Source organism: Staurois parvus, unplaced genomic scaffold (assembly GCF_062004578.1).
Source record: "Staurois parvus isolate SC_StPar_1 unplaced genomic scaffold, SC_StPar_1.0 ptg000929l, whole genome shotgun sequence".
NCBI classification, from domain to species: Eukaryota; Metazoa; Chordata; class Amphibia; order Anura; family Ranidae; genus Staurois; species Staurois parvus.
Genome location: NW_028318725.1, coordinates 446,591 through 468,161, shown reverse-complemented (window position 1 = coordinate 468,161; position 21,571 = coordinate 446,591). Strand labels below are relative to the sequence as shown.

Here is a 21,571-nt window from a genome sequence, read left to right as displayed (position 1 = left end):
TTTATGAAATTTGGCATATTGTTTTGCAATATGGTTCTAAGATGTTCCCCTTTAAAACTGTCTGATGTATTTGGGGTTGTTTGAGATAGTTGGTTGTTTTTAGTGTGTAGATGTTTCATATCTGTCTGAAGTCCACAAATGATAAAATAATCATTGTGAAGGTGTTGTGGGTCCACACCTGTTTGCCGTGAATAGAGATGGAGAGATGGAAAGTAAATTAAATATTTGTTAATGTATTTCTTAGTTGAATTACATATTTCCAGAAGTCTTGGGCAATATCCCAGTTACAGTATATGAGGCTAGGTAACACCTTACAGAATTTTTTACAATTGTTTACGGTTTTTATTTTTTTATATTTTAGAAGGAGGTCTTCCGTGGTAAGTCTGGTAAAAGTTCTTTCGAAAGCATTTCTACTCATAAGTCATATACGAGGAAAGAATTCTAAAAAGAAAATAAATCTTACCATTAAGTTAGCTATAAATTTGAGTCCCTGTTGCTAATGTTCTTGTTGTGATAGAGAGGAAAGTTAAAAATCCTGGGGTAATAATACATGGTAAATAGATAAACCCCCATACATGACTTACAACTTTCTAAGTCTGGCATTCTTAGTTTGTGGCTTAGTATGGATGGACTCCATGTTCATATTGAAGAGAATTGCAACTATTATCACTCATTCACAGGCCTATCAATTAACGTTATAATAGAATAACCTCATAAATGTAAATAGCAACAGGCTTGACCTCCTATGTATAAACCCTTTTACAATATTTAGTTTGACATTGTGTGGTTCCTTTAATACATGCAAATAGACTGTTCATTTTGCAAGGGAATTTTCCCCAAAGCTTAGTAAATGTGGCGAAGTGTAAGTCTGCAAGGAATACCGAATCATGTGCAAGGAAAATGAAAACAAAACCGCATTTTTGATTGCACATCATTGGATGATTGAGGTCAGCAGAGCTCTACCTCTTTCACAAAGCTGTGGGGAAAAAGATCTTGCAAAGTGCAATTTCTGTTGCAAAGTTTACTAATTTACTATTAGTAAATCAACCTCTATGTGTCAAAATAAACATGTATTTGACAGTGTAAATTGTCCATGCCCTTCAATGTGGCTAATAATATGGGGATGATTTAATAAAAGCAAATAGGTTGTTTACTATGCATGGAAATGTTCATTTAGCTTAGTGAATGAGGTGAAGTGCTGACTTATAAGCACTTATAAGTAACATATAAGCAAAATTCAGTTTTTTAAAATTTCCTTTGCACGTGATTAGTTATATAGTGCCAATAGTTTGTGCAGCTCTTTACAAAAGTAGGCAGACATTACAGTTACAATACAATTTGGTACAAGAGGAGAGGAGGTACAGAGGGCCCTGCTGATTAAAGTTTACAATCTAAGAGAGAGGGTCAAGTGATATAAAAGGTAATAACTGTGGGGGATGAGCTTATGGAAAAAGTAAAAACACAGTGCATTAGAATTAGGATAGACTTCTCAGGGATTGTCTAAAGATGGATAGATTAGGAGATAGTCGGACATATTGGGGTAAGGAGTTCCATAGGATGGAGGAAAATCGGAAGAAGTTCTGGAGGCGAGCATGGGAGGAGATGACAAGGGAGCTTGAGAGCAAGAGGTCTTGGGTGAACTGAAGAGAGTGGTTTGGTTGGTATTTTGAGACCAGGTTAGTGATGTCGCTGTGGGCAGAGTTGCGGATGGCTTTGTAAGTTGTTGTTAGTATTTTAAATTTAATATGTTGGGTTATCTGAAGTCAGTGGAGGGATTGTCAGAGAGGAGTAGCAGATGCTGAACAGATGGTAAGGTGGATGAGTCTGGCAGTTAGATTTATCTTGGACTGAAGCTGGGATAGCCTATGTAATGGTAATCCAATGAGGAGGGAGTTACAGTAGTCGAGACGAGAGATAACCAGGGAGTAAATTAGAAGCTTTGTGGTTTCATTGGTTAAAAAGGGGCATATTCCGGAGATGTTGTGGAGGTTGAGGCAGCATGATTTGGACAGGGATTGATATAAGCCTGAAAGGACAGTTCAGAATCCAGAGTTACATCTAGCACCCTGGTATGTGGGGTCAGACTGATAGTTGTGTAATCAATTTTGACAGTGAAATCAGGGGAAGGGGCACATGGAGAAGGAATAACTAAGAGCTTAGTTTTGGATAGATTCAATTTGAGGAAGTAGTGTGACACCCATATTGATATGTCTGTTAGTAAATTAGTGATACCTGAGGAAATTGATGGGGTGAACTGAGGGATAGAAAGATAGATTTGGGTGTCATCAGCATAGAAATGGTATTGGAAGCCATGGGAAGCTATCAGCTGACCCAGGGAGGAGGTGTAGATTGAGAACAGGACAGAGCCTTGGGGGACCTTGACGGTAAAAGGAATAGGAGAAGAGCAAGTAGAGTTGTAAGTGGCACTGAAGGTGCGGTGAGATAGGTAAAATGTGAACCAATGGGCAGTATAGTCATGGAGGCCAAGGAAATAGAGTTTTTGAGGAGGAGGGGGTGATCGACTGTATCAAAGGCAGCAGAGAGGTCCAAGAGAAAGAGTACAGAATAGTGATCATTGGTTTTAGCTGTTAGTAATTCATTTGTGAGCTTTAGGAGAGCAGTTTCTGTGGAGTATTCTTTGCAAAATGAATTTGCACCACGTTAACTAAAAGCTAGGAGAAAATTCCTAAGGAGAATATTCCTAGGAGAATATTCCTAAAGTAAATAAACACTCCCTACAAAAGTAAACAGCATATGTGCCTGTAGCAAATCAACTCCTTTGTTATACCAATTGTTATACCTCCACCATGACTATCCTTTATAAATTATATGGCTAAAATACAGCATATGGCTAGACATGTTCTCCCACTTTTTGTCTCAGTAACAGCTGTTACTGTTAGAAGCTTTAGGGTCCTATCACACTGCAGTGTTCTCTGGTTTGTTCAGCAGGGGATCTGAACAGACTCAGAGATAAGTGGATGTAAACTTACAGATGCATATCTGTTTACATCTGCCTGCCCATGGGGTTACATGCAGCTTCTGATTAGGTCTGCCTGAAAAACTGAAGTGGACCTGATTGGAAAGCCCATGTTAAAGGATCCTTACCGTGTGAATAAGCAATGTAAAGCAGTGGATGTGGCTCCATATCAGTCACACAGTTTGACACTTTCAACAGTAACTAGTAAATAGTTCACAGGCCTGGTGGTGTGCAGAGCTGTCACAATTCCGACTATGTTTCTTCACATCCTGGAGACTGCAGTGTGATAGGCACCAAATCAGTATGTGTGTAAAGAAAATCCTCCTGAGCAGTTCACAGTCATTATTAGTCCCCTTGTAAGGACTATATGGCAGTAAAGATCCTCGCTATTAAGTCATGAGGATCTCTCCTGCATTAAAACAATTCGAAATAGATTCCCAAATCACCAATAAAAATTAACAGGGTGAACTATTGTAGTACAACTTTACTTAGATGAAAAATTTAAGCTCTGAGCAGATGGACTCTTGTCTCTATGGATTTAAAGACATAATTTTAAATTATAACCAGAGCATACCTTTAATCTCATAAATATGCCATTTGAACATCTAATATTTAAAGACAGCCACACAATAATAATCCATTCAAAGTGAAAAGTTTATTGAACATTTGAAATGATAATTCTAAATGTATAATGCATCTTTGTTTCCATTTAACACTTTAATTCCCCTAGCTATGTTATCATAGTTGTACATTCAGTATAAGCAAACTAAACAGCACTGTTAAAGATATGCACATTGGTCATTTTTTGTCTCCTCCTCTAAGTACTCCTCCTGGCCACTTACATAATTCTACTGTCCTGCCAAGAACAATGTTGTACAGAAATGACAGGGGTGTCTGATGAATGAGATGTGGTTGACACATCTTCTTCATACTGTGTGGCACCCAATGTGGGAATACCTATCCAACACATCAGTCCTCAAAAGAAAGGGTGGAATCTCACTTACCATAAAAGCCAAGGTTACGTTTATTGAAGTAAACCAATGCACAAACAGGTCCACCAGGTGCAACCAACCCTTTCGCTCTTAGCTGGAGATTAGGCTTGGGTTAGGAATGAAATGTGTTAGGTTGCTTGCCTATGCATTGATTTGCTGCAATAAACGTAACCTTGACCTTTATGGTTAACGGACTGTTTCCCCCTTTCTTCTGAGACTAAGGTGTTGTGGGGGAATTAACTGAGAAGTGACACACATTAGGCTTGGTTGCACCTGTTGGACCTTTTTGTGCATCAATTTGCTTCAATAAATATAACTTTGACTTTTGTGTTGAGCAACTTTTTCTCCCTTTCTTCTGAGGACTGAGGTGTGGGATGTGGAGCAGTTCATGACTATGGGGAGCCTCTTCCCAATGTCGGGTGGCTGAAGAGAAAGGTGAAGTCTGTAGCAGAGCATTATTTTCTTTACACATTGGGGGGGGGGATAACTATGTCTCAGATTATGTCTAGTCTAGTAATAGACTGAAGAAGAGTTTTTGTAAACTGATAATAAACCACTAAGTTGATTATAAGCTGAATAGCCCATTCTTGGTACTAGTTTTCCCAAACATTGGCAAAGGAAAGGGTTGCTTTAATCACTTTGCAAGTGACTTGCCAGTTTCAGTTGTCACTGTGCCTCACAGAGAGACAAAGTAACAGTTGAAGCCGACAGAATGCAGCTAACTTTGTGGAAAAGAAAAAAAGAATAAATCTTAATTAAAACGAGTTCTCGGTAAAATAGCCAAAAATCTATTTTTTACCAGCTTTGTCATTTGTCAGCTTATAATAAAAATATGAACATGGTATTTGTCCACACAATAAACCCAATGCCTTTGTCTTGCTTCTGCAATCTAAGCACTGGAAATATGATCTCTATAACTGTTAAAGTTGTGGTGAGATAGCTTAACTTACAGACTCTGTAGCTTGGCAGACAGTGTCTTGATCCAAATGACATTTTGCAGATCATACAAAGCTTTAATCCAAAAACTTGTGATGATCATAAGAGATAAACATCAGATAGGTTAAAAAAATCTTAGTGTGCCTAGCTCCTGCAGAATACAGTACATGCGATGAATGGAGACTAAAGCATGTACTGTAAGAAGAATGGTTGGACTAACTACATGGAGGATCCCCTAGCTACAGAGCGAGGTAGAAAAAAATTAATAAAGGCAAACAAACAGACAATGAACGTGTAACAGGATAGCCTTACATTTTTTAGTTAGGCAGATAATTCCTAACAGTATTGTTAAAGTGGAACTTTACCCATAACAACTTGATAAAAAAATAATGTTCTTTAGCAAGGAACATAAATTCCACATGAATAATTATGCTACCAAAATTACTGTGTGCTGTAAATTGCCTCCAGTATTTTTCCTGTTTCTATCTGTATGGCATCACCCCTACAGGAGACGTGTTATTACATGAAGCGCGTCTAGGAGGAGCCTCTGCACGCCTTGACGTCACACCACCGGATCAGGAGGTCCGGTGGCCATCATATTTATCCACTGGTCAGTGTATTCAAGAGCTCATGATTATTTGTATAGGTTACAATCACCCTGTACGCTTATTTTGTACCATATTATTTTTATACCATATTATTCATACTAAATTTTACATTACTACACCATGAGCGTTTTCATCTCTATTACCTGGCACTGAGCCTTCACATCTCAGCCCGGCATTCCGGGAGTCCGCCCAGGCTGGAGGATTTGGGAAATAGGTCCAGACCATCATCCCTGGCAGCTGTCACCTCAATAACCACCAGAGGATACCTTTATCATCAGGCTGTACCTTCACGGGACCTCCGGCTATATGGAATTTCTATGTGCACATTAAAATTGAACTTCCGGTGAGTGGGCAATTTTTCTACACCTTCATGTCAGGATGCTGGAATATACCCATTTGGATTGACGTCATATATACTGCATCACTGGAATATACCCATTTGGATTGAAATCATATATATTACCTCGGACTGATTACCATTCAGTTTACAGGACTTCTTCTTTTTTGCCATATCCATGATAGTGTGTTTATCTGTATAGCGCTGCACACCCCATTTTTATGTTGTATTCCTAGAAAGGCTTTGTGGTTCCTTTTTGTGCATTAGCAGCTTTATATGGTGAGCTCACTAACTCACACATTTAGGTTAAGTAATGCATACTGGTCCTGCTAAATTGGGTCTGAGCATCTATGCTTCACTCACCTCAGGCCATTAAAGGGTTAGGATTTCTGTTTCTGCAGATTTCTAATAAGTATGAGAAAGAAATCAACAAAACTTTCCCCCTAAACCTTGGCTTACGAACCAGTCCTTCTACCAGTTCCTTCACTTGGTTTTCATGTTTTGAGTGGTATAATAGGATAATGTCTCTGTTGTTCATTTGATTTTACCAGTGTATTGCTACCCTTGAGAGGGCTGCTGTTTTTGCAGGCACCCCCAAGCTCTGCACAGCCAGGCGATACGAACCTTCCACACTCTCATCCACAGTCAGTGAGCAGTCCATGAGCTTGTCTCCTGCTATTTTACTAGGGGAATATAACTTGGATAGGGCAATAGAGGTCAAGGAATGCCAACCCGACTGAATCAATGCATGGGGACAACCTCCCTCCTATTTACAGAAACAGATCCTGGACTGTTCCCCTCTCTAAAAACCATCTTTCCCTGTGGATCAGTAGCAACAGCCCCTTATGGACGAGGAACTCTCTCTGTCTCTCAGCCCCTCTGAAATCAACTTAGCTTCTTGTAATCTACATGCAGAGATGTCTACTCTTCCCTGTAGAACTGCTCCCAGCTCCACAGCCAGCAGACACTACCAATCCTCCTGGCTGCTCTGAAGACCTACCAGGCCAAGTATAACGGATTAAGCACAGCACTGTCCATTGAAAGTTTGCTACATGTGGCAGTCTCTCCTCTTGTAAACCCCTGGGTGTGCTGATGTACTTATTCTGTCCTCTTTGCTCCCATTGCTCCCAGGCCATGATCCTGTTCATGCCTTACTGCTCAATGGACCCTCCTGAACCAGCCTGAGTTCAGCCTGGAGGCCACCCCCCCCCCCCCCAGACCTAGGGGACCCCTCACAAACCACTAACAGTCTCCTTAGCACTCCATCTTCCACCCAACTCCCCACTCTGCCTGACTGTCCCATATTTATGGGCTGGTCCACCTCTCTACCAGGGCCTCCAAACCTGGGATTAGTTAGACCCCCATAAACAAGCAGATAAGGTCTCCACCTCATCTGCCTACTGGCTTCTGCAAGGTTCCAATGGTCCTCCAGAACCAGGTGGAGTCCCAACCTGATAAGCCATACAGCTTGACCTGCAATAACTCGACCTTAATCACATCCCCACACAGTTACCATGAGTTATACAGAATTGATTTGGCTACACTATTCTAGTAGCATACTAGAGGGTGTTACACCTGTAAGGCACCAACACCACGTTTGTGTTGTGCCTGGTGTACTAAAATATGAAGTAATTACCCAACACATGATTGGATGTTTAAAGTGAATGTTTTCCCTGCATGTCACTTTACACTTTAATACTTCAGGCCCAATGGCTAATATGAGTAATTTCAACTACTATACTGGGCCAACTGTCAGTGGTATTGGACATATTAGAAAGTTTAGATGTGAAAGGACTGGCATGTGTTTGTACAATAGATAAACTGTCTACATTTATATTGTACCATTTTTATGATGCTACTTCCTCATTCTTTAATATGAGTTTCTTTTCTGTACGATACACTGGGGTTAGGAAGGAAATGTTCCTTTTGACCTGCAAATACCAACATCTATAGCATCCTCTTATTTGCTTGAGTCCTTCTGCATGCAATAAAGATATTTGTGGATGATAAATATTTGGTGAGTTCAGCTCTCTGATGAAGGTTGTTCACAGTGATTGTCTTTTGCTATATTCAGGCCAGGCATAGAGGTCTCAGGAAGAGATAAATCACTATTACAGCAATTGGAGTCAGAATTACTATCAGTATAAAGAATTAGACTGCATGTTACACTGGCATCCTAGACACAGGGCTCAATTCACTCTCATGAAATAATTGAATCATATGACACATTTTTTGCCAATTATCTCATGAGATGCTGAAAATGTCAACTCACTCTCACCTTTTGAGGTATTTACCTCAAAAAGAAAAAACGTTTGGTAAATACCTCATAAAAATGTATTAAAGTCGATTCATAAAAGGAAATAAATAAATGCATGCATAGTGGTCCAGGCATGAGGTATTTTAGGAATTTATGAAAATATAATAGCCAGTTTGGAGTAGTTGATAATTTTTGAATCAGTTCTCTCAACAGTAATGGGTAGAAATCAAATATGTAAAAACAGAGAATTGCTGGGGTTGATTTACTTAACTAAAAGCAAAGCTTGGAGTGGAACGGAATTAGAGTCCCTGTCAGGTTTTTAATTCTGTTTGTGCTCTCGGCTCCATTCACAAAAGCAGATTGCATGCAGTATTTAGGTGTTTTCCCTAAAACGGCATGCAATCCTGAAAATATCAATTCACTATTGCTTTATGCTGTAATTACCGCATAAATCAAAAAAGCTAAGTAAATACAGCATAAAACAGGAGTTAAAATCAATTCACAAAAGGAAATAAATGTGGTAAATAAGTAGTGGTTCAGGCATGCGATAGTTAAGGAGCTTCTTTAATTTTTAATTGCTGGAAATTGTTCTGTTTACATTCAGCTGTCAGTGGGGAATCCCAATGACAGCCAATGACTCATCGGTTGTTAAGAATGCAGCGGCCGCTTGCTCCTTAACAACCATGACAGTTACTGGTTGTTAAGGACACCAGCAGCCGCCCGGTCCTTAACATCACGTTATTTACTACTGTAAATAATTATGCTGCCAGCGTTAAATTACTGCATGTTTTCACTACTAAAACACTGCATGACTTCATAAATTAACTCATGCGGTATTAGTAGCATTTTTTTGTGAATGCAAAAAAACTTGAAAAATGCTATGCGGCATCTTACTGCATACGGATGCGGTAAGAAAATGCTTTGTGAATGGAGCACCCCATGGGGAGATTAACTCTCTCTGTTTGTCCTGTTTACTGTTATCATTGAAAGTGAAAGTAAAAGAAAATCCAAAATTTTGGGTTGTCTGCAGAACAGTAATAGAGGGGAAATCTTCCAAATGGGGCCTGAGGGTCCCCAAGGGATTCTTTTAATTTGTAAGGATTTCCTCTCACTTCCTGTTGTGACAAGAAGGGAAGGGAAATCTCCCCAATGACAACGTTGCCTTTTTTATTGGTGGAAGAAGGGTATTTATATATGTGTGTGATTTTTTTAATACCATTTACATTCAATATTTGACATTTATAAATATATTTTGTATTTACTTATTTAACTTAGTTGCTTTTGATACACCGTGTGTGTCCTGTGAAAGCAGCTTCATTTGACTGGTATTCCAATCACCTTTTTTCTTTTGTATTAGTAAATATGCTGCAGGGACTGCACTGATGTTTTAGTGAGTTGGCATATTTCTACAGTTTAAACCATATTACCTCTTTATTAGCAATAAAAAGTGCCAGGAGTTCTCAGGACCTGATCTAGCCTGTCTGATCTGGGGGTGCAGTAAAAAAAAGTTGAGGGGCCTGCCTTCTGAACTAGAAAATGACATTGTGAACTGCTAAGGTAATTTGACAAAGACAATAAACTAGGTAATGCTTGCTCTATTATACACCACACTCAGGGGCGGACTGACCATTTGGAAACTTGGGCACTGCCCGAGGGCCCGGGGTCAGTAGGGGGCCCCATGAGATGCCCCCAGTACCTATTTCTTAGGCTTTTTTGAGTTTGGGCAAGGATAAAGGGGCCCCATGATCCCCTATTGCCCGGGGGCCCCATGAGTTGTCAGTCCACCCCTGACCACACTACAAATAAAGCAAATAGATCTATGGAGATTGCCCCTCCTTTTTCCTGTCTGTCCAGCTCTCTCGTGGACTGCCTTACAAAAAAAACCACTAGGCCATGTGCTACATACTCCTGATCATTGCACACTGTAAGCTGCACCATGCACAAGGCTGGTGCTAGTCTTTTATGCGCCCTAGGCAAGACCAGCTACTTGCACCCTCCCCCCCCAAATAAAAAAATAAAACTTCACCTGTACTTTTACTTCACCCCTCCTAGCACATATTCTCTTTCCCCTTAACTTTTTCACCCTAGCACAAATCCTCTCTCCCAAATCTCCCCTCCTAGCATAAATCCCTCCCCCCAATCCCACCTCCTAGAACAAATGCCCTAAATCCCCCCTGCTAGCACAACCCCCTCCGAATTAACCTTCCCAGAATGAATCCTTCCTCCCCACCTAAATCCGATATCCTAGCTAAAACTCCCCCTCCTAGCACAACCCCTCCCAAACTCCCCTCCAAGCACAATTTCCCCCCCAAGCTCCCCCAACACAAATCACCCCAATCCCCCTCTCCTAGCACAAATACCCCCCAATCCCCTCTACTAGCACAAATCCCCTCTACTAGCACAAATTCCCCCCAATCCACTCTCCTAGCACAAATTCTCCCCAATTCCCCCCTCCTACCACCCCCCAAATCCCCTCTCCTAGCACAAATCCCCCCCAATCCTCCCCCCTAGCGCATTCCCTTATTCTTCTCTCCTAGCACTAACCCCCCCCCCATCCCCCCTCCTAATACAAATTCCCCCCAATCACTCCTCCTAACACAAATCCCCCAACCCCCCCAAAACAAATCCCTCCCTAATCCCCTCTCCTTAGCACAAATTCCCTTCCAATCTCCCCTCCTAGCACAAATTCCCCTAATCCCCCCTCCATCACCAATCATCTTCCTTCAAGTCCCCTACCTAGGACAAATTCCCCAAAATTCTCTCCTCTAGCTAAAACCCCTCTAAATTACCCTTCCCAGCACAGAGTCCTCAAACCTTACCCAAATCCCCCCCCCCATCCCTTTTAGCAGAAATCCCCCCCTTCATCTCCATTAACCTTCCCAGCACAAATAGCCCCCATTGTGGCAGGCGCAGCACCCTCATATATTCACGTTTACATGTATTATTGGTTAAGCTGTGAGCAACTATATTGATGCACCTGGGTAAATGTTATATCTTTTATATATGGATAAGAAACTAAAATGATCAAATATGTAGACACTGTATGGAGAGTGGTTCAGTGTGAGGAATCCTTCCGGGTAAGCCCGCAGCTATCCATCCATCTCCTTTGACATTGAGAGCACGGGTGTCAGTGTGGAATTGGGACGTCATCTGCTTGTTTAATCTCTTGATTTGAGATCAAATTGGTCTGGATAAGGCACTATCTTGGCTCTTTCTTACATGGTGTACTGGGAGGAGGAAATATCAGCTCTATACTAATACTAACTCTTAAAGGCATATTTTCCTTTTCTGCTTCTGCTAACACAATGAATATATAAATGTCATATAACAATCAAAGACATAAATTACAGCAATGATTCTGCTTTTGGCTTTAACATGTGCCCATATACACTGTACTGAGGTTATTGGCAGGTTTGGTATACACATATATGTGAACCATATTAGCAACCTAGGACTGGTCTTAGCTGGCCAGCTACACTCCCACCAAAATTACCTATAATTCTATGTTCTCAGTAATAGGATTCGAACATGAATTTGAGGAATTTTCCATCAGTTTCTCAACTCTCAAGTGTCTTTGTTACTCTCAAGCAGAACAACTAACTTTTGTATTGGACGTTCCAACTTGAGTGGAGTTGTGAGACGTTTTCCCTTTTTGTCCAGTTTTGAGTCTCCCATTTGTAACAAAACTCTTCTTACTAGTCCTTCTTTGTCCTTTCGAGCTTCTAGGACTTTGGCCAATTTCCATTGACTGCTAGGTAAGTCGTCTTCCTTTACTAACACTATGTCATCAACATGAACATTTCTTCTAGGCGTTTGCCATTTACGTCTTAGTATGAGATGAGCTAAGTACTCCTTGCTCCATCTATTCCAAAACTGCTCTGATAGATATTGAACTCTTCGCCATCTTTTCCTTGCGTATAAATCCTCTTTGGTGAAGTTGCCAGGTGGTGGCTGTATGTAATCAGATTTAAGGTGAAGTAGATGGTTGGGAGTTAGAGGTTCCAAACTTGTTGGGTCGTTGATGTTGTTGACTGTAAGTGGACGACTGTTAACAATAGACATTACTTCATAGAATAGTGTCCTAAGTGAAGCATCATCTAATCTTCCGGCGTTCTTTTTCAACACTGAACTTAGTACATTTCTTACAGTTCTGATTTGCCTCTCCCAGACTCCGCCTGTATGGCTTGCATGTGGAGCATTCATGTGAAAATCACACTGTTTCTCTAACAAGTACTCAGTTACTTTTTCTTTATCAATCTCTTTTAGAGCCTTGTTCAATTCGTTCTTTGCTCCAACAAAATTAGATCCTTGGTCAGATCTAAGTTCTCTGACAGTACCTCTAATGGCTATGAAACATCTTAAAGGCATTGATAAAGGCGTCGGTTGACATATCTTCCAACATTTCCAGGTGAATTGCTCTGGAGCTTAGACACGTAAATATCAGTCCATATCTCTTGTACTCCTTGCGGTTTTGTTTGGTGATAAGTGGGCCGAAGCAATCCATTCCGCTATAAAGAAATGGTGGTGATGGGTTTACACGATCAGCTGGTAGATCAGCCATTCTTTGTTCTTCTGTAGGTCTACGTGTCTTTCTACAGATTACACATTTACTTATGTACTTCGCTATAACTTTGCTTCCTTTCACTATCCAGTAACCACCTTCTCTCAAACAGCTTTGAATAAAGCTTCTTCCTTGATGCAAGGATTTGTTGTGGTAGTGATTGATAATCAATCTTGTGAAGGTAGAATTTTTGGGTAGAATTGCTGGATGCTTAACTCTGTTAGGTAGCGACGCATTTTCCAGCCTCCCTCCCACCTTCAGTATACCATCCTGCAGAATAAGATTAAGCTTGTACAATGGGTGGTTGTTTGGAAGTCTTAGGTTCTTGACTAAGTCTCTTCAATTCTTCACTGTAGAATCTTTGATGAATAAGTCTTATAACAGTTTCTTCAGCTTTCAATCTTTCCTCTACATTCAATGATTCCTTCTTTCTGATTCCTTTTGCTAAACGTTGAATTCGAGCTACTATGTTTATGACTGTATTCCACTTTGAACATCTGGCTAGTCGTTCAAGTATGTCATCGTGACACTTGGTGGCAGTGCTCAATGTTTGAACTACCTTTACTTCTGGATCACCCATAGACAGTTCTATATAACCTTCACTAGGTATGATTTCCTTTTCCCAAATTAACTCTGGACCGGTGAACCAGTTTGAATTCTTCAGTTCTGTTACATTTAGGCCTCTTGAAGCATGATCTGCCGGGTTTTGCTTTGTGTCAACATAGTGCCAATGTTCTGGATTTGTTGTTTTCCGAATTTTTTGAACTCTGTTAGCGACAAAAGTGTGGAATCTTCGAGCTTCATTGTGTATGTAACCTAGGACAACTTGTGAGTCTGTCCAAAAATGCTCTTCATCTATTTTCAATTCCAATTCTTCTTTCCGAAACTGACTTACTGATGCTGAAACGACTGCTGCCGTTAGTTCGAGTCTTGGTATTGTCTGAATATTGTTGGGTGCGACTCTGGCCTTTCCCATAACTAAGGCACAGTGTATCTTTTCTTCTAATATTACTCTGATGTAGGAGCACTGACCATAACCATGACTACTGGCATCTGAAAAGTGATGAAGTTCTATTTTCTTGTACTTTCCGAAATCAGGAGGTACAAAACATCTGGGTATCCGAATTTCTTTCAAATTTTGCAAGTCTCTTATCCAACTCTCCCACCTTGGCCTCAAGCCTGCAGGTATGGGTTTGTCCCATCCCAACTTCTGTCTGCATAATTCTTGCAGTATTTCTTTTGCTCTGAGGATTACTGGTGCCAAGAATCCCAACGGATCATGTATTGAGGCTACTGTGGAAAGAATGGTACGTCTAGTTGGAACTTTCTCTTCCATGGATATTTCAAAGAAAAAATTGTCGTTTTCTACATTCCATCCCAATCCGAGTACATTCTGAACTGGAAGAGGATCATAGTTAAGATTCACATTCTTCATTGTTGATGCACGTTCGGAGTCACTGATGGATTCTAGTACTTCTCTGTCGTTTGAGATGAATTTGTGAAGACGCAGGTTTCCTTTTGCGCATAACTCTTGGCTCTCTCTCACCAATTGAATTGCCGATTTTGAGGATTCTAGGCTTATAAGACCATCATCTACATAAACGTTTTTCTTCAAAAAATTTGCTGCTGATGGACAATCCTTTTCATTCTGATTGGCCAGATACTTCATACCATAATTAGCACAACCTGGGGATGATGCTGCTCCAAACAAGTGTACTTTCATCCTGTATTCTGCTGGCTCTGTATCTGTATCTCCGTCTTCCCACCATAGGAACCTCAGGAAGTCTCTATCTTCTTCCTTCACATGAAATTGGTGGAACATCTTTTCAATGTCGCACATGACTGCTATGGGATACTTTCTGAATCTACAGAGTACTCCAGGTACAGTGTTTGTAAGATCTGGTCCCTTTAGTAGATGATCGTTCAATGCAACATCATTGTACCTTGCTGAGCAATCAAAAACTACTCTGATCTTATCTGGTTTCTTTGAGTGATAGACACCTTGATGTGGGATGTACCACACTTCTCCATTTTTAGGCTGACCATCAACTTTCTCTGCGTGCCCTTCTTTGAGGATTTCTTTCATGCATTTCAAATAATCGTCTTTGAGTTTGGGATCTCTTCCTATCCTTTTCTTTAAGCTTTTCAATCTTGCCAGGGCAAGATCTCTGTTATTTGGCAGATGAGGTCGTTCTCTAAAAGGTAGGGGCATTTCAAGATGACCTTGTTGATTTTGCTGAATATTATCTTCTAGAACTTGTACAAACTTTATATCCTCTTGGGATACACTCTTTTCATTAGAACTTAAGTCTGCAAAGTCGGATTCTAGGATTTTGAGTACTTTCGCTGGACTTACAGTTGGTAACTCTTGGACAGATATTCTATGACACAATCCTGTCACCTGTCCTGAATCTGCAATCTGTCGTTTTCCTCCAACACCCCCCCATCCTAGATCAGTTTGGACTGCGTAGGGTTCACCCTTTGCTCCTGTGATTATCTTTCGTGGCACCAACGCCTCGGGACAGTCGTAGCCTATCAACAGTCCAACACCAAATTCCTTCAGCGGGGACATTTCATGAGATATGACAGATAGGTGTTCCCATTTGTTGGCTGTTTCACAGGTAGGTATGCGATCTCGATCCAGAGGTATGTCGTCTTTTGTATAAGCTGGAGGTAGATCTAATATGCAGTTTGAGTGGAGTCCTCTAACTCTCAGTCCTTTGACTCTTTGACTGTTCACCAATGTGTCTCTTCCTGTCATTGTGGTGAGTTTGAGTTTCACTGGTTCTGTGGCCACTTGTAATTTCTTGCAGATTTCTTGATCAATGAAGGTGACGTCACTCTGGGCATTCAGTAGCGCATAGGCGTATACCTTCTTGTTCTTCCTTTTAGGATTTGAAATACACACTGGTACAACCATTGACGTGCCATTGATTTCTCTTTCTCTCACTCTGCAAGAGAATACTGTCGCTTTATTTTCTTCCTCAGTGTCCTTGGGCATTAAGGATTTCTCTTTGTTTGGACGTTCTTCATGTAGTGGTGTAGGATGACGTCCTTTACAAACGCTGCAAGTGGCCTTTTTCTTGCATTCTTTAGTAATATGGCCTTTTCTTAAACATCCAAAACACAGCTGATTATCAAACACAAACTTCTTCTTTTCCTCTGGAGACCTTTCCTTCAATCGTTGGCACTTATGTATGGAGTGATTCTCTTCACAGAACATACACTTAAAAGGTAGTCTGAAGACTTGTCGGTTCTGACTCTTTACTGATCCCAGTAATGACGTTGAACTTGCTCTCATGGGCATCTGGGTGCTTAGTAGCTGTGTTGGTTGCAAAGCTAGTTGCTCTTGAGCGTCTTATCTCTCTTGTAGGCCTTTCTTCTAAGGGTTTTAAGACATAAGATGCTGTTACTGGATTACACGCTATTCGTGCTTCCTTATTGACAAATTCAGAGAACTCTTTGAAACTTGGGAAGTTTTTGCCTTGATCGAACTGTTTAGTCACATAGCGATTCCATCCAGAAGCCACTTGCTCTGGTAGCTTGGCTAGCATCCTGTGGTTTTCTAGATAGTCGTTCAATACTTCTAGTCCTTGAACATGTGGGATAGCATTGCTGCATGCTTGCAGGAAGAAGTCGCCATACTCTTGGAGCTTGAAGTGTTCTTTAGGACCTATTTTGGGCCAGTTTATCAACTTCTCTCTGAAAGCTCTTTGCACTAAGAAAGGATGACCATATCTTGCATTTAATTTTTCCCAAGCTTGCTTGTAGGCTTCTTCATCTTTCCTATAGAAGTTACCTTCAAGAACCTTTTTTGCTTCTCCGCCAGTATACCGCTGGAGGTAGAATAACTTGTCCACTGGACGGGAGCAATTATGTTCAATGATCATTTCAAAACTTGCCTTCCATTCTATAAACTTCAGTACGTCTCCGGAGAATATAGTAGGTTCCCGAACAGGAAGTCTAGTGAGAAAGCTTCTCTGAGGTTTCGCCGGGTCAGCAGTTGCAACATTCTCGTGACCACTGCCATGACATATGAGAGTTGAATCATCTGGTTCTCTTTTTCCACTTTGTTCTGAATCAGGTGAGTCTCTCTTTTCTCTCTGAGCAGGGATGGAAGGACTATGACTTATTTCTTTACTACATGCTGGAGATTTCCTTCCATTTTCCTGGGCGTAAGGAAGATCGTAGCAGTCAGCTTCTCCACTTAGTACTGATTTGGATCTATGACTACCCTGATTCGTATCCTCTTCGTGCACTCTGAGTCTGGCTTCTATAATCTTAACTTCGTTCTGCCTTTCCAGACTTTTCATTTCAGCTTCCATTTTATGGCACTGAGCCTCCATTTCGGCTTCCATTTTATGACGCTGAGCCTCCATTTCGGCTTCCATTTCATGGCGCTGAGCATCCATTTTATGGTGCTGAGCTTTCATTTCCTGGCGCTGAGCCTCAATGGCAGATTCCATCTCTACTTCTGCTCTTTTGGCAGCGAGTTGTTCAGCTAATTCCTTTCTTTTGGCTGACATACTTGAGAACTCTGTTATGTGGCTGGCACTTCTGCTAGTGATGGAAGTCACACTTGAGATTGTGGTTCCTCCTAAGGACCTAGCATAGTCTTTCATGAAGAGCTCATTCATTCCCTTTCGTGCCTTGACTTCATCATACTTTGCTGCAGATGATAGTTCTCTCATAAGCTTCACTAAATCCCTAGTGACTGCGGTACATGTATCCATGTTCCTTACAATATCCTGGGAGGGTGTCAAGGACGACCGCAAATTGACATATGCTGTCATAAGCTCTGACTCAGAATCTTCTACTGTCTCTATCATTTCACTCAAATTCTCCTTTATGCTTTCTTGTTTTAGCTTTCTGCGAATGTCTATAATGTATACTTTCCACCTCTCATACATTCGGGCGAACCTTTTTTCTTTCAGTGCTGCCTCTTGCTCCAAATTTTCTAGCACCTTTTGGGTCAGTTTTCTGTCCCGTGATGAACGTCTTTGTTCACCTGTTTCAGCTATATTTGTTTCGGGCGAGACTACCGTTACATTGCACCTTTCAGATTCAGACAGGTTCTCTTGCTCTTCACCTTCTACCATATCTATCATTGCATCTGCTAACAGTGGGGTGGCAATGCTAGGCTCAGCCATTTCTGAATGGTATAACAATTAATATGAATAATAAGGACCTGTCACTTTAAATGCAATACTACCAAATGCAAGAATAAATGACTTTCACTTCACATGTAATAGCACCAAAACATAGGCAATAAATGACTTTCACTTTAAATACATCAGAATCATATACTATAACTGTCTCTTTTTTTTTTTTTTTTAAAAGTCTGTATTCTTTTGAGCACAAAAATGTCTCTTTCAGAAACCTATGTGCATAAGTGAGTAATAAAGGAAAGCTCTGACCTTAATTGGAAAGCAGGATACCGTGATCTGAAGGTTGCAGAAACAAATGTCATTCTTAAAGGAGACTTTTCTTGATGCGGTGACTTGCGATGCTCTGCGGTGACTTGCGGTGCTCTGCGGTGACTTTGCGATGCTCTGCGGTGACTTTGCGATGCTCTGCGGTGACTATACGATGCTCTGCGGTGACTATACGATGCTCTGCGTGAACTCTCTGAATGCAACACGTGGTCTCTTGATGGATAGCGGTGCGGGCACTCTAGCTCTGGACTCTGGCCCTCCCCCCATGCATCTCTTTCTCTCTCTCTAGGGGTGCAGGAGGTTTGGCGCTCTTTCTCTGAGTGTCTTGCCTTTGCCGTTATGCCACTGTAAGAGTCGTCTGCAGTCTGACTAATGCGCACCTGCTATGGCCTGTACTGTTGTTCCGCTGAGGTGTCTCCGCGTGGCGGTATATGCTGGCGCTCTATTTCTCTAGTGTACTCTTTACTTTGCAAGTTGAGGAGTGCTGTTGCTTGACCTCTGAGGGTAATAGTTCCACTGTGGCAGGCGCAGCACCCTTTGGTGCCTAGTGCGCTGTGGCATTAGAAAAATTATGCAATTGTTGTTTCTTTGTTTGATTAGACTGACTTTACTCTGTAATTCCTCCAATGCCGCTCTATGGATGCAGTAGGTTTAAAGAGCACACCGAATACTTTAGTTAACTTCTTTAATAACTTCAATCTTCTTCATATAACTGCTTACAATTGCTTGTTTCATTTATCATACAGTAGCTTATTTCTTTCATATTACAGTGGTTTGATTTGATAGCTTATCTCGATAGGTTCAATAGATTCAATAAATTTGTTCTGTATATTTCGATAGATTGATAAATTCACTTGGATTTATAAATTCGATTATGATTACTCTACAGTGACTTGATTCGTAAGTTCGGTGGAACTACAAGTAAACACATACAACAGTTTTTTAGACACAGATCTACCTGCACTGTTAAACAATAGAGGAACACACAAGTGCATTAAATACCTATTTGGCCTTCTCTACTTCCATGGAGCTTCTCTGATTGGAACTTTGTCTGTTTCCTCCTCTGTCTGGTGAGCATGTGTCTCCAGAATATTCTAGCAGGGAGTTTTACACAGGCATAAATGTGAAACTGGCTGGGATTGGTTAAGGCTCTGTACAGTGTGAGGCTGTCTGTGATTGGCTCAGCTCTATACTAATACTAACTCTTAAAGGCATATTTTCCTTTTCTGCTTCTGCTAACACAATGAATATATAAATGTCATATAACAATCAAAGACATAAATTACAGCAATGATTCTGCTTTTGGCTTTAACATGTGCCCATATACACTGTACTGAGGTTATTGGCAGGTTTGGTATACACATATATGTGAACCATTTTAGCAACCTAGGACTGGTCTTAGCTGGCCAGCTACACCCATCCCCCCCCTCCTTCCCTGCACAAATCTCTCATTCCAGCGTAAATCTTCAAACCTTACCCAACCCCCCCCCCTCCATCCCTTTTAGAACAAAACCCCCCAGAACCTCCCTCCAACTCCTAGCACATATCCCCCATTCCTTCTTCTACCACAAATGCCCCCCCCCATCATCTCCATTAACTTTTCCCAGCACAAATAGCCCCCATCCCCCCTCCTGTACAAATCTCTCATGATGATTGTTTTCTCTAATCCCTCCATTCATTGTTGTCAGGGCAGGGCTGTGGAACGGACAGGTAGGCCTAGTGGCAGGGTAAGGCACTGGCTGACGACAACCACCACCAACAGACCGAAGTCCCTCAGGGCGCGGAGTCTAAGTCCCAGGCTGCCCTTCACCAGGGCCCCTGATGGTGAGGATGGACTTGACGCAGCCAGGAACCAGGTCGCGGCCCCCGAGACACCCCGGCTGCAGTAATGGCCGGCGCCAATGGCGTGTAGCTGGTGAGAATGACAATAGCGTAGTCAGGCAAGCCGAGTCGACAACAACAGGACAAAACAGTACAGAACAGTAGACAGAGAATCACAGGTCACGGGCCGGGTTCAGCAACGGAAGGTCAGATCGAAGGAAAACACAGAGAATGGTCTTAGTCACAAGCCGAGTCAGAATACCAGAAGAGTCACGAGCATATACACAGAGCTGTAGCAAGACAAAGACACAAGACACAAGTGCAAAGAGCATGTGCGGATCACAGGCTTATATGTACTCAGCCACACCCCATGGGGGATGGACCTCAGAGACCTGAAGGCCTAAAAGCTTCCCACCATGCTCAGCAGAAATCCAAGATGGATGCCAGCACATGGAGTAACATAACCTCTGGGAAAAGGTAGGACCTTGACAGTACCTCCTCCTCAAGGGCCCCTCCCCCTCCGCAGCTCAACAAAAGGTTTCTGAGGAAAGCGGGTATGAAAAGCGCGGAGGAGGGCAGGAGCATGGACATCCGCGGAAGGAACCCAGGAACGCTCCTCGGGACCATAACCGCGCCAATGAACCAGGAACTGTAATCGACCGCGCACCAATCGAGAGTCCAGGATCCGGCTCACCTCATACTCCTCATGACCGTCAACCCGAATAGGACGGGGCCGAGGCAGAGAGGTAGTGAAGCGATTGCAGATCAGAGGTTTCAACAGTGATACATGAAAGGTATTGGAGATCCGCATCCCAGGTGGAAGGGCAAGGGCATAGGCCATCGGATTCACCTTGCGGAGAATGCAAAAAGGACCGACAAAACGGGGAGCTAGTTTGGGTGTGGGCACCCGAAGATTGAGGTTACGAGTAGACAACCACACCCGATCGCCGACCTGGTATGAAGGAGCGGGCAACCGTCTGCGATCAGCCTGGAACTTCTGACGCTGAGCCGAGTCCCTCAAAGCCCTCTGGATCTGCCCCCATGAAGAACGCAGGGCAGCAAGATGGTTCTCCACAGCTGGAATGTCCTGTGGTGAGAACCTCTCAGGTAATACCGCGGGTTGGTACCCATAGTTGGCCATGAAGGGAGACATCCCGGAGGAGGAGTTGACCGCTGAGTTCCTGGCAAACTCTGCCCAAGGCAGGAGATCGGCCCAATCGTCCTGATGGTCCGAGACAGAACACCGAAGGAATTGTTCTAAGGCCTGATTGGAACGCTCCGCAGCCCCATTGGACTGCGGGTGGTAGGCTGAAGAAAAGGAGAGACTAATACCCAACTGGGAGCAGAAGGCGCGCCAGAATCTGGACACGAACTGACTCCCGCGGTCCGAGACAATCACCTTGGGCAACCCATGCAGGCGAAAAATCTCCCTGGAAAAGACCGTGGCCAGTTCTTGCGCTGTTGGTAATTTCCTGAGTGGAATACAATGGCACACCATGAGAATGACCGTATGACCCCGAGACACAGGGAGGTCTACAATAAAGTCCATGCCCAGGTGTGACCAAGGACGCTCCCCATTGGGAATGGGTTGCAGAAGATCCATTGGAAGATGCCGTGGAAATTTATTCTGGGCACAGATCGAACATG

At 42.2% G+C, this 21,571-nt stretch overlaps 1 pseudogene; it reads left to right on the top strand.

Moving 5' to 3' along the window:
• The first annotated feature begins 4,807 nt into the window (after positions 1 to 4,807).
• The window catches only part of LOC149441963 (histone-arginine methyltransferase CARM1-like), a 98,952-nt pseudogene continuing 82,188 nt past the window's right edge, over positions 4,808 to 21,571 (top strand).